Source organism: Mustela nivalis (assembly GCF_964662115.1).
Source record: "Mustela nivalis genome assembly, chromosome: 15".
NCBI lineage: Eukaryota > Metazoa > Chordata > Mammalia > Carnivora > Mustelidae > Mustela > Mustela nivalis.
The window spans coordinates 35085219-35097308 of NC_139034.1; the positions used below are offsets into that span (position 1 = coordinate 35085219).

Genomic DNA, 12090 nt, shown 5'->3' on the forward strand with positions numbered 1-12090 from the left:
TATGGAATATAAACAGTTTTATGGGGTGGTGTTTGTTTTTGATTCTTTTCTTTCTTGGAGTATTGTGAGTCTCCCAGAATCAAGCGGTGGCTGACAACGGCACTGTCATGTAATATAATGTAGGTACAGTGTATCAATTTATTGTAAAAAGAAATCTATAACAACAGAAGATGAACTTATAAAACAAACCATCCTAGTGTTTTTGCAATTACCTTGTACCTACAGGATTCCTATTAGAGAGATGTTCACTTTAATTAACTGATTTTAGAAGCCAGGCTTTTGAGACTTGAAAGTCAGAAAATCTTTCAAACTGTAGTAAAAATCCACCCATCAACAAATCTAGATTTTGTCTTTGGCTTCTGGTTTCTGTTTGCCTCTGGTAGGTTTTCCTAACCCAGAACTTTAACAGCACTCTTAGAGCTATTCCTTCTAGCCTGAGTCTGCCAACACGCAGATGTTTCTATCCCATTCAAATAATTCCCTCCCCCACCACCATTTCTGGAATATGTTTGGTTGTATTTTAATTTTAGAACTGAAAGAGGTCACAGAGAATCTAGTTTTCTGCTGCTGTTTTGGAAACTATGACCTTTGGAGATCTGAAAGTAGCTTAAAGAAGGCTCCTGCTGAGGAAAGGGTGTGAATATCCAGCAGCTGTCAGGAGGTAAGCCCTCTACTCTACCCAGCCCAAGAGCACCCCAACAACCCCCCCCCACCCCATGTAGCTTTTTTAAAAAAGATTTTTATTTATTTATTTGACAGAGAGAAACCACAAGTAGGCAGAGAGGCAGGCAGAGAGAGAGAGAGGGAAGCAGGCTCCCTGCTGAGCAGAGAGCTGACGCGGGACTCAATCCCAGGACCCCGAGATCATGACCTGAGCCGAAGGCAGCGGCTTAACCCACTGAGCCACCCAGGCACCCCCATGTAGCTTTTAACTGGCCTCCGTGCAAGGCCCTTCCTGCGGGCAGCCGAGCGTGGTACTCTCCCCGCAGCTTCTTTCTTTGAATAAGAAGTGCTCATCTTCTACAAGATGTCTCATTTTGATTAATATTACTTCCGGTCTTCTAGAAAGACACTTGGGCACCTCTGGCTGTGTTTCCTTTTCAGCATGTACAAATTCAGATCTTAGAGTGGTTTCATTGCTTCATCATAGAATTTTATAATGAAATAATATTTTGAGTGCCTGCCTGGCTTTGATCTTTCTCCCTAGACCACTTAAGTTTGGAGAGGGATCTGAGGCAAAGCTGTCCATTTATTTTACACTAAAGACAAACAGAATCAGTAAATAGCCAGCTTTTCTTTTGTAAAGCTTAATTTTTCTGTTCCACAAAAATGCATGTTGTTGTACAAGGGCATACATTCTGGAAGAATACAAAAAGAAAAGTAAAATTCCTCAGAAATACTAGAGTTAGCCCTTACTGATATTTTCATGAATTTTTTCCCCATGTTTCTGTCTCTTTCTTTCTCTTTATATGTGTGTGTGTGTGTGTGTGTGTGTGTGTGTGTGTGTGTCTATGTCTACTCACACACACCATGTACAGATGAAGTTCTCAAAAATGCAATTTTGCTGTATGTGATATTCTGTAACCTGCTATGTTTTTCTAATAGTGTGTGGTGGGCAGCTGTCCATTTCGGTAAATATATGTTATCTTTCTAATGACAGAATGCTTTTATCGGCTACTTTTCATGCAATTAATACAAATCCCAGGACGAAGTCATAATAAGAATTAAAACTAAACAGTAAGAATATATTGAAAAATCCAGTGGGAAGGGGCTTCAGACATGATTTAATCAGGATTTAGGAGTTCTTTCCTTATAATTTTCTTTTTCATGCTTCTCATGGTAACAAAACTGCCACAGCTCTAGGGGCTCATTACCCAGAAAAAGAGAGCCTCTGACAATCCTAGGCTGCTTCTACTTGGACCATCTTGGGTAATGTGACCAGGGGAATGACATTATTCTGATTGCTTCCAATTTGGGTAGACCTGCACGCCTGCTGTTTGGTGGATGACGGCTCAGGAACAGACTGGGTGCCCGGAATGCCAACCTGTATGTTCCCATTGGCATGTGCCCTGCAGTCACTCTGTATTGTCTATGTCCTCATTCCCATGCAAGTCATAAAGACCAGCCAAACATAACTGGGAATGCTGGGAGATGGGGGCCACTCATGCGTTTAGTCTGCACTTTCAACTATGTACTTCTGAAATTCTTACAGTTGAATTTAGTGGTAAGCTAACTTAGAAATTCATGATCTCTGGGATGGCAGGATCCTGGTCATCCTTTTGGGGAAGTGAATGGGAAAGCTCATGGATTATACACTTTCAGGGAACCAATGACAGAAAGATGCTATTTGCCAGGATGGCCTTTATTAATGTGAATGAGAAGGGCATTTGAATGGAAACAGAATAGAAAATCTCAGGGTTATGGAGAATGTCTTTTGAGTATTTTTGGCACAGTGGTAGATGCCATCCTGTTTAATCCTCATAATGACCTTTTTTTAATCAACAGTAAGAGGAAACAGAAACTCAGATTAACTAGTCCACTGCACAGTTAGTACGTGGAAGAAGCAAGAATTCTGAACCCTTTCCCTCACCACATTTTGCTCTCTGATGTTATTTCTCTCCATATAAAAATTATTGGTAACAACTTGCTTTGTTTTATTTTAACTGATGATATGAAAGAAGGAGTATATTGTCTAGTATTAAAATTAAGATGACATTGGAGAGATTCACCTTAAAATTGTAAATGGGAAAAACGAGCCCAAAGTGCAAATGGCCCAAATGAGGTCTGTGACCTAGAAAACAAGGAAGTTGGATCAACAGTGACAGAGGGAGCAGGGAGCAACCTGTGGGGGCTGCAGGTAAGGACTCCCATGAGCTTGAGACATGAGGAAAGAGGCCAAATGGTAAAAATAGGTAAGAAAAGTGTGTGAGATATGTGAGCATGTTCCAAAGCTACAAATATGCTAAAGAAGTAGAAATCATTGTTAAATTAGAAATGTTTATCATGGAAGCCTATTTTCATGACAGAATTTTATTATGAAGTAGAGAAGTAGTAGAGTTTTAGAGATGTGTGAACTTGCCTGCTCTGTTTTTGTGTTGAGAATACTAGACGGATATGGCTCAATGAAGTCAAACAATGTCCTGATCAAGAAGAAGAAAAAACAGCAACTTATAAATAAGGAGCAAAAATTCATTTCTATTAAAAAAGAGACTGAGGGCGTCTGGGTGGCTCAGTTGGTTAAGAGACTGCTTTCAGCTCAGGTCGTGATCCTGGTGTCCCAGGATCGAGTCCCACATCGGGCTCCCTGCTCAGCGGGGAGTCTGCCTTTCCCTCTGACCCTCCCCCTTCTCATGCTTTCTCTCTCCCTCTTCCTCTCTCTCTCAAGTAAATCATAAAAATAAAAATCTTAAAAAAAAAAAAAACCTGTTAGGGTGTAGCGTGTTTAGTGGAGAAAAGTGATGTCTTAAACTCACAGGAATGGAATTATGTAACGTGGGGTCAGTTCTTCTGCCAGTTAGAATAAGGAAGAGTTGTTTGTGGGCAGGGGCCAAAAGGAGAGCTCCAGCTCTCCCAGGCTCTCACTACCCTCCCCCTCTCTAAGCTGCCCAGTGCCAGGTGGAGCCGGAGGGCTCTGACAGATTGAGTGGTCCTAGTGAGTCTTGTTTTGCATCTGGCAACAAGTGCATTGCTGTCCTTGGGTTCCTGCTGGCTGCCCTGCCCTGCCTGTTGTTTGTGGTGTCTGCCATTGGACAACTGATTAAGAGCCAGGGGGGAGAGTACAGGGCCTTGGCGAGTACCCAGCTGTTCCACCGCAGACCCCGCTCTCTGTAGGTGCTTTAGTGGGAACCAAGTGCTTTCTTCCGCACTGAGGCTGTAATGAACCCATTACAGAATATCTGCTCTCATGTCTCCTTGGTCGTCTTTCCTGGGAATTGACTCCGTTGCCCAATTGCACCGATCATTACAAACTTAAAGAGTGCAGTCTAAACTTTTCTCTCTTTGGCTCGAGGCATTTGCTACTCGCCCTATTTGGCAGTCGAGAGAGTAGCTGTGAGCCCTAGTGATGTTATTGGCTGAGGAGTTAAACAGAAGCTGAATAAGGTTTGGCTCCCTGTATAGTCGGGGCAGAGCTTCGAGTCCCAGGGTTAAAACAATACAGAAACGGCAACTAAAAATGTCATTGAGCAGCGTGACATGAATGGACTTCGGTGCCTAACGGGGGCATCCATGCCTCAGTGCTGAGGATGCTGGAGTGGGCTTCCAAAGCTCCAAATCTGTGCTCAAGTTTCTTTAGTCTCAAAATCTTAGCGTGAAATATTTAGTACCCTAGGAAAGCTAAATTAATGGTGAGTCAAAGTAATTAAGGCAAAGTAAATAATCTCCAAGGTTCTCATTCCCCGTGAAACTAATTTCATATCTTATCCTTCATGTGTTAAAAATAGTTCTCTGCTAATTCAAGTTGCCCGTGCTCTGTGTTGGTGAAGTGCACTTCAGTTCTATTGAAAGGATGCAGATTAGAGAGTTATTTTCAATTGGGCATTTTTTTTTTTTTTTTTTTTTAAAGAGAGACACTCATTTTGGCACCACGAGAGTGTGAATCTCTTTGGGTGAATTGAGTTGGCCACAGCTGTAGCTGGGCAGATGATGGGCCAAGTAGCTTATGACAACTTGCAGCTGGGACAGCCTTTTTGTCCTTATAGTGAGAACTCTCAGTTCCTAACTTTCGAGCTGGTGATGAGATTAATTTAACTGTCTTGTAGGATTTGGACTTGCCAGAGCTTGATCTTGTCTGTGTCTAAACGTTTAGGAACTAGATCTGTTTAGGTTTTCTACATAATGGGAACATTGGGGCTTAAACGTAATTTTACAGTAATCTGTCACCTTAGAATAATCATGACATGGACATTAAATAATTTTAGACTTCAATGTACCAAAGCTGGTCTTTCTACAATTGAGCTATTCTAGGGATAATGCCGCATTGTCCTAGGGCCTGAGAAGACACGGTACTCTGGACTGAGCGCATGGGTAGGATAGATACTGGGCTTCTTCCAGCTCATGAAACTGCTTTAGAATCTATTATGGTCACAGTAGTGGTCTTGATTAAATGCGAGCATCCTTTCTCTATGATAAGAGAGTATTTTGGTTAGAAAGAACAGTGGTGTTTGAAGAGAAATGTTTAACATACAATCCTCAGTTACCTACAGCTGAAATATGAGCTCCTTATCTGGCTGTTGCTCCCTTTCAAAATTCCTCAGTTCTCTTTTCCTCTTTAAAGGGATTCCCTGACCCTCTGGTGCATCATGGACCTGTTCTTCCAGAGAAATGCAGTTTTGCCTATAAAATGTTTTGAGATGGCAGCATGGGAGTGGAATAAGTGGTTTCCAGTTTACATCACAGAGAAGAATCTGCCTCTGCCCACACGTCCATGTGGACAAATGTGCATCATTAGTAGAGGGAGAACCATATGTAAAGTGATTCTCTAAGTTCTGATACTTGGTTTAGATAACAGTTTTTGGACAGTGAAGTGTGCTTTTTCTAAATTTTTAGTATCTCTTTCTGAAAAAATAATCAAAATTGGGTCGAGCCTAGGTACATGGTATATATGGATAATAATTTTTTTTACTGTAGGTGAGGCCCTCATGCTGTATTTGTACATTATGGCTTTTTAATATTACCATCTTTATCATAATCACTGCAAATGTACCACATCTACCAAATTGTAAAGCTCCACCTCATCTTGTGGTCATCATAACTTCTTAATGAACTGAGTAACTATTATCATCCCTGTTTCATTTATTAATTAAAATATTTTATTTATTTATTGGAGTGAGAGAGAGAGAGTGTGTGTGCGCACTCCCACAAGCAGCGGGAGAGGCAGAGGGAGAGAGAGAGAGAAGCAGGCTCCACACTCAGCAAGGACCCCGAGGCGGGGCTCAATCCCAGGATGCTGGGACCATGACCTGAGCCGGAGGTAGACATTTCATGGACTAAGCCACCCAGGCGCCCTTGTTATTCCTGTCTTAAAGGTGATGAAATTTGATGCGGTTTGTTTTCATCCCTTCATCGATCTATCCTTTATTTCATAGGCTGCTACTGAGGGCTTCTCAATGTTTGGCGGTTCTGAATGGACAAAGATGAGATGCTCTCTGCCCTTGAGGAGCGGAGACAGTGTCGAGGAAGTGGGTAGACAGGCCCAGATAATGCTGTGTGGTCAGCGTTGGGCCGCAGATAGTATTCAAGGTTCCCATAGCAAGGTGCTTTTCATTCAGATGAGGGAACTGAGAGTACCATTTGTGGGAATGAGAACGAGGCTTCAGAGTGGTTCTCCAAGTAGGGAAGGTCATCTAAAGCTGAGACACGGAGGCAGGGAAGAGCGCCGTGTGCCCAGGGCAAGTGGCGTGAAGTGGCTGAAGCATTGAGAATAAGCAGAGGAGATGAGGCTTTGGAAAGGTCATATAACTTGTAAATGACAGAGCCAGAAAGGGGCAGGGCTTTCTGCTTCCTAGTATTATGTTTCTCCTTTACATTAGGGTCTTTGTTCTTTATTTAGGGTTTCTTTTCTTTTTTCTAAATACATCACTGATACCCTCTATGCAAGCTGTGTTGAAGATTTGACAACTAGGGATTTCAGGTGACAAGGTTATCTCATGTGGTTTGAGAGGTGTAGCTTGTCTTTTGGTCAGTGTATGAATACGTATGTCCTCCCATGTATTAAGGTGAAGTGACTGGGGACTGGGGCCCAGATGGTCTCAGCGAAACATTCTGGCAGGAGAAGTAAATGCCATTTTACCAGCCACAGACAGGTGCATTTTTGCTGCATGACCCCAGCCCCCACTTTGGAGGTCTCCCATGTTATGTGTATTCGGCACTTGAAAATCTAAAGGCTTTAGTAATTATTTGCAAGGGTTTGGTTTTTTGAAGCTGTTTCTCAGGTTGAAAATGACTTTTTGTTCACAGAGCTGAGTAAGTGCTAGAAATAATTGAAAATGACTTGAAGAAGGAGGGTAAAGTGGAGAGAAGGCATATTAGCGGCTGGCTGATGTTATTGCTGGAAAGCAGGCAGTTTTGTTAGATTTTGTACACTGTATGTGGTGTAAAGAACAAACCTTTCCTTTTTTTTTTTTTTTCTGAGAGCCATGATGTTATCTCAGTAATTGAAAATAATCTTCTAAAGTTGCTCTTTAACTAGATTTACACAATCCCCTTTCAAATCGGCTGTTATCTGCCCTTACATTTCACAGTAAATGTTGCTGTCTGCACAGCCCCTGCTAACAAGAAGATCAAGTGTAACTCTTTTCATGATTTGAAATAAAGTGTTTCTATTGTAATTATCCTGGCTCCTGGTTGTGGTGTTCTAAGGAAGCTCCTTTCTCTGCCGGCTCAACCCGGCTTTATGAGGAATACAAGGCCTTCTGTTCCAGTAGTATCTTTTTCCACAAACATTTAAGGATTTGTCTAACTTTCTCCATCATTTTAATTTTTTTATGTTTAAAAATGTTTTCATAGATAGTTCAGGGTATGGGCTGGGATTAAGGAGGGGCAGGTTTTGGGAATTTTTTCTTCGGGTTATACTTGGGAGGCACATGTTTCTATTTTCACCAACCTCATTTTGGCAAAATTACACTAAACACTGTGCCTATCAGGCTGCAGTAGGTAGGTTTTTAAATGGGTGTTTTACGACGGTGGAGACAGAGGTAAATATTAAAATGTGCTGCTCAAGAATGTTGTGAAAAGCTGGCGAATCTTTGAAATTCTTCAAGAACAGGATAAATTCTCCTATGTTTGGGATACAATTCTCTGAGTCTTATCTACTGTGATAACATATGTAACTCTACTTCTCGATGGTGTTTACATTCTATTTTTAAGTTGTTATGTTATCCTCCTTGCATTATTGACTTATAAAAGCATTTTTGCTTATTTGTAGGCTTGCAGTTTTCAATAAAATTTTCTTTAAGTCATACTGTGAATTACTTCTTCACAGAAGATAACAGTCAACAACCACAGAAGAATAAAAGGTTGTTAAGTTCTATTTAAATTTGGAGAATCAAGTAAACCTGAGACTATACATAAGAGGTTCTCAGTAGGCATTTTGCTGCTGGTATTTTGGGGAGGAAGTCCTGAGGGTTGATAAAGGATGGGGTTAGGGACGGAGGACATTAACTAAGGCAGCTAATTGGTTTTCAGACTTCTTTTGAATATGGTCCTCATGGCTCTTCTTCATGATGTCAGTTGGAATAGTTAGATTAAGGCCCAGCCCTTCCATTTAACAACTGTTTGAGTCCCTTAAACATTTTAAGCCTAACTTCACTTAAGTGTAAAATAAGAGGGTTGGATAAAATGACCGTTTAAGATTCTCACTGCTCTGAAATGATGAACTCTGTTAAATTAAAAAGCTGTTCATGCACCTGTATATTAATAGTAAAGTGTGGATTTATTAGCTGTGGTAAAACTACATGGTCTCCCATTTTAAACTAGTGTATCAATCAACCCCATTAGTAGATATAATTGAGAACTGAATGAATCATTTTGACACCTTAATTACATTAAAAAATATAAACATTGAATAAATATTTCATGTACTACTCCACAGGCTTCATATTATGTGACACTTTTTTCCTAAAAATATTTTCTGACTCTAGGTATAGGAAGTATTGTTTTGTGTTGTAAATAGTGAGAGAGTAAATTCATGCAGAATTCCCACAGCTCTCCACAGTGCCTTTTTTGGATTGTTGGATTCCAAATTAGTGCTTGCCCCAGATTATTAACTTCTGCCTGGTGAAAATGGACACCACTGGCTTACTTTTTTTGGAGGCAAGAAATCCAGGTTGTGCTTCCACTTCTTCTTTTTTTTTTTTTTTTTTTTTTTTTTTTTAGATATTTGTTTATTTATTTAGAGTGAGCACAAGGTGGGAGGAGGGACAGAGGGAAAGGAAGAGAATCTCAAGCAGACTCCATGTTGAGTGCAGAGCCCCACAGGGGCTTGATCTCCCTGAGATCATGACCTCAGCTCGAATCAAGGATTGGGTGCTTAACCAAACGAGCCACTTTTCTTTCTATATTGTTTTGTCTAATTCAGTATTTACTAAAGCTACTACCGGTTCAAAGACACAGGAGCAGTCCTAGAGAGTAAAATTCAGATTTTATCCCATGGCTCATGAAGGAGGTGAGGAAGTTGATAAGAAAGAAAATTGGGATTCTGAGAGTTAAAGCCAGCTTAGGCACACCAATTATCACAGAACACTGAAACTTGGATGACCTGTAGAATGAGTGATAACTGCCACCTGGCCACCTTCTCTTCATTCTTCTCAACAGTAGGCTGTCGACGACACGGGGCGTCCAGGGGAAATGGGAGGGGAGGTATGTGTGCCAGAAATGCAGACAGTATGTAGATAGCTCACATCTCTCCCAGAGCTCAGAAGAGGGAGCACATTGTAAGCAGGAGAGACTGAAGTGGTAACAAAGTTTAAGTTGTCCCAGCATCCCTTTAATTTATTAATTTTTCACCTAAGGGAGATGTTGCCAGATGAATTCTTCAAACTTTTGCAGGCACTGAGCTATCCCTCACGATAGATTTCAGCAGTCATACCCAACCCAGATGCAACCAGGCACATTAAGCATGCTTCTTCTCCTTGGCCAGTAAGTCCAGTTTTACTTGACATTAGGTTTACAGAAAGGAGAGGGAGAGGATATGCATTAATTAGATTTGCAGGAGGAGGCAGCATGACCTAGAGAAGGGCAGAGACACATGCTTTTATTTTAGTTGTTTCTCTTCCTGTCTGCTGACTCTTGGAAAGTGTTTCTAATTCCTCTTTTGTAAAAGTTTGTAGTATTTTACTAATCAAGGCTGGAAAGTGACACCGAGTTGGCTTAAAGCAGTGAGAACATTGTGAACACTTAAAAATGTTACATAGTAAGAACCCTGGGTGATTCAGCAGACATAAATGAGGAGCTTCAAAGAAGAGGCGCCAGGGTCCTGCTAGTTGAAAAGCAAGTAGAGGCCGGTCCTAATTCATCGACATTAGTCCAGTCTAATGTCTTAAAGTGAGGAGACATCTGAAGATGGTGGGCGGTGAGTTGATACTTGTAACATGCTAATGCAGTCGTTTCTGTAGAGGTGTGTAGTTTTATATACTGTCATAGAATTTTTTTTTTAAACCATATGAAACATGTCCTGAGAGTTATTGCATTTACCTGAAGTAATTTCAAGGTGTTTGGAAAGGTGACAAGTTCATGTGGTGGTATAGCAAGATGAGAGTATCTTCCTATGTTTTAGGTACTATCCTTTAGTTTTCCTGTGAAATAAAGGCGGTTTCCTTCAGACTGAAAGCATTTATTAAAATTATTTTTTACTGATCTTAGTTCTGAGGAACTTGTTTTTGTTTAGTTTTAAACCTCAGTTTCTCTGTCTCAGAGGAAAATTAGGTACTTGTGGGCATTTCTGCTCTGGAAGTGTTTTTTCCTCAAAAGAAAATGGGGGCAGGGAGTCAGGAAGACAGACCCTCAGGCCTCTTCCTGTGACCTTGGACAACTCACTTCGAATCTTGGTAGTCACAGCTTCTTTCTCCGCGTATTAAAAGTTACACTTGCTTTTTTCTGTATCTCGGGAATTTGGGGAAAATAAGTGAGATAACATTACAAATATTTGAACTCTTTGTAGGGAAAATGCTATATAATCACTCTCAGCCAGGCAGGCAGTGTTTGTTTCTTTGTTTTTTTCTATAGTAATGCTCTAGAAAATGTGTGATCCTGGGGAAAAAGAAGAAGGAAAGCACGGGATCCTTTGGTTTCCCTGAAATTTTTTTCTACAAACCTGGTGAATTTGAACTCGTTTTAGGAAAAACGTCTTTTTTTGAGGGGGAGAGGTTTTGTTTTGTTTTTTTAATTTTCTCATGTTTATTTTTTATTTTTTAATTAACATATAATATATTATTTGCTTAGGGGTATAGGTCTGTGAATCATCAGTCTTAGGAAGTGTCTTTTTACTTTAAATTTATTTATATATGGTACCTGTTGTTTCGGTTCCCTTGGAAATTTCCATTTTTGATTTAGCTTATAAAAAGGAGGAGGAGAACCATTTAGCCAAGGGAGCAGGTTAAAGAGAAGGAATGATGGCAGAGACAGGCTGTGTGGCCACTGCCAGGAGTGATCAGGCCCCAAAGGAAACCAAACTTCCCTGCATGGAGGATGTGTCCTGTGAGGCAAACATGCACTTCCAGTTACAGGGAGGAGGGCGTGCACAGATAGCAGGTAGTAGGTAGTACGCAGTAAGACTTCTGGTCCTCTGCACCCCTCAGGAGAGTTCCGAGTGAGCCCCTGGTACTGACATTCACAATGGTTACCAGGAGACACTGTAAGAAAAGTATAATCATCTGTCTGTTTTAAGAATGTGGAGCCATGCACGATGGCTCATTTTAGAATTTAGTTTTTAGAAGTTTTATTTTATTTTATTATTTTCTTAAAGATTTATTTATTTATTTATTTGACACAGAGAGAGTGAGAGAGCAAGAGAAAGAGTGAGAGAGGGAACACAGCAGAGGGAGCAGGATAGAGAGAAGCAGGCTTCCCACCAAGCAGGGAGCCCGATGTGGGGCTTGACTCAGAACCTGGGGATCATGACCCAAGCTGAAGGCAGATGCTTAATCTACTGCACTACCCAGATGCCCCAGTTTTTAGAAGTTTTAAATAAAATTTTAGCCCAGGGTGATAATTTTTTGCTGTCAAGAAAGTGCACCTAAACAGACCAGAATACTCTTCGATGGTGCCAGATAAATCAGGTGTTGATTGTCACTATGTAAGTGGAAAAAAATGAATGAACAAACACATAAATAATTGCAGTATGTTTTCACAGTCTATTATTGTATGAAGGAGAGTCTTAAACACCAATGGAATCCTTTCAGATGAAGAGATCCTTCTGCATCCAGTGAGGTATTCCCAAAGCCCCTCTGGACTCCCCATCCTTGTACATTTTATGGATGATTAAGTAATTGGATTACTCTCCTGAAAGGATGTAAGTTGCATGAAGGCAGAGGCCATGTCCCTCTTGTTCATAGTTGTAATTGCAGCATGTACTATGGTTCCCATCACAGAGAA

General features: G+C 40.8%; 1 protein-coding gene across 7 annotated transcripts in view; it reads left to right on the forward strand.

Moving 5' to 3' along the window:
- Positions 1–12090, forward strand: part of ENOX1 (ecto-NOX disulfide-thiol exchanger 1) — a 563146-nt gene that overhangs the window by 14526 nt on the left and 536530 nt on the right. The window lies entirely within an intron of this gene.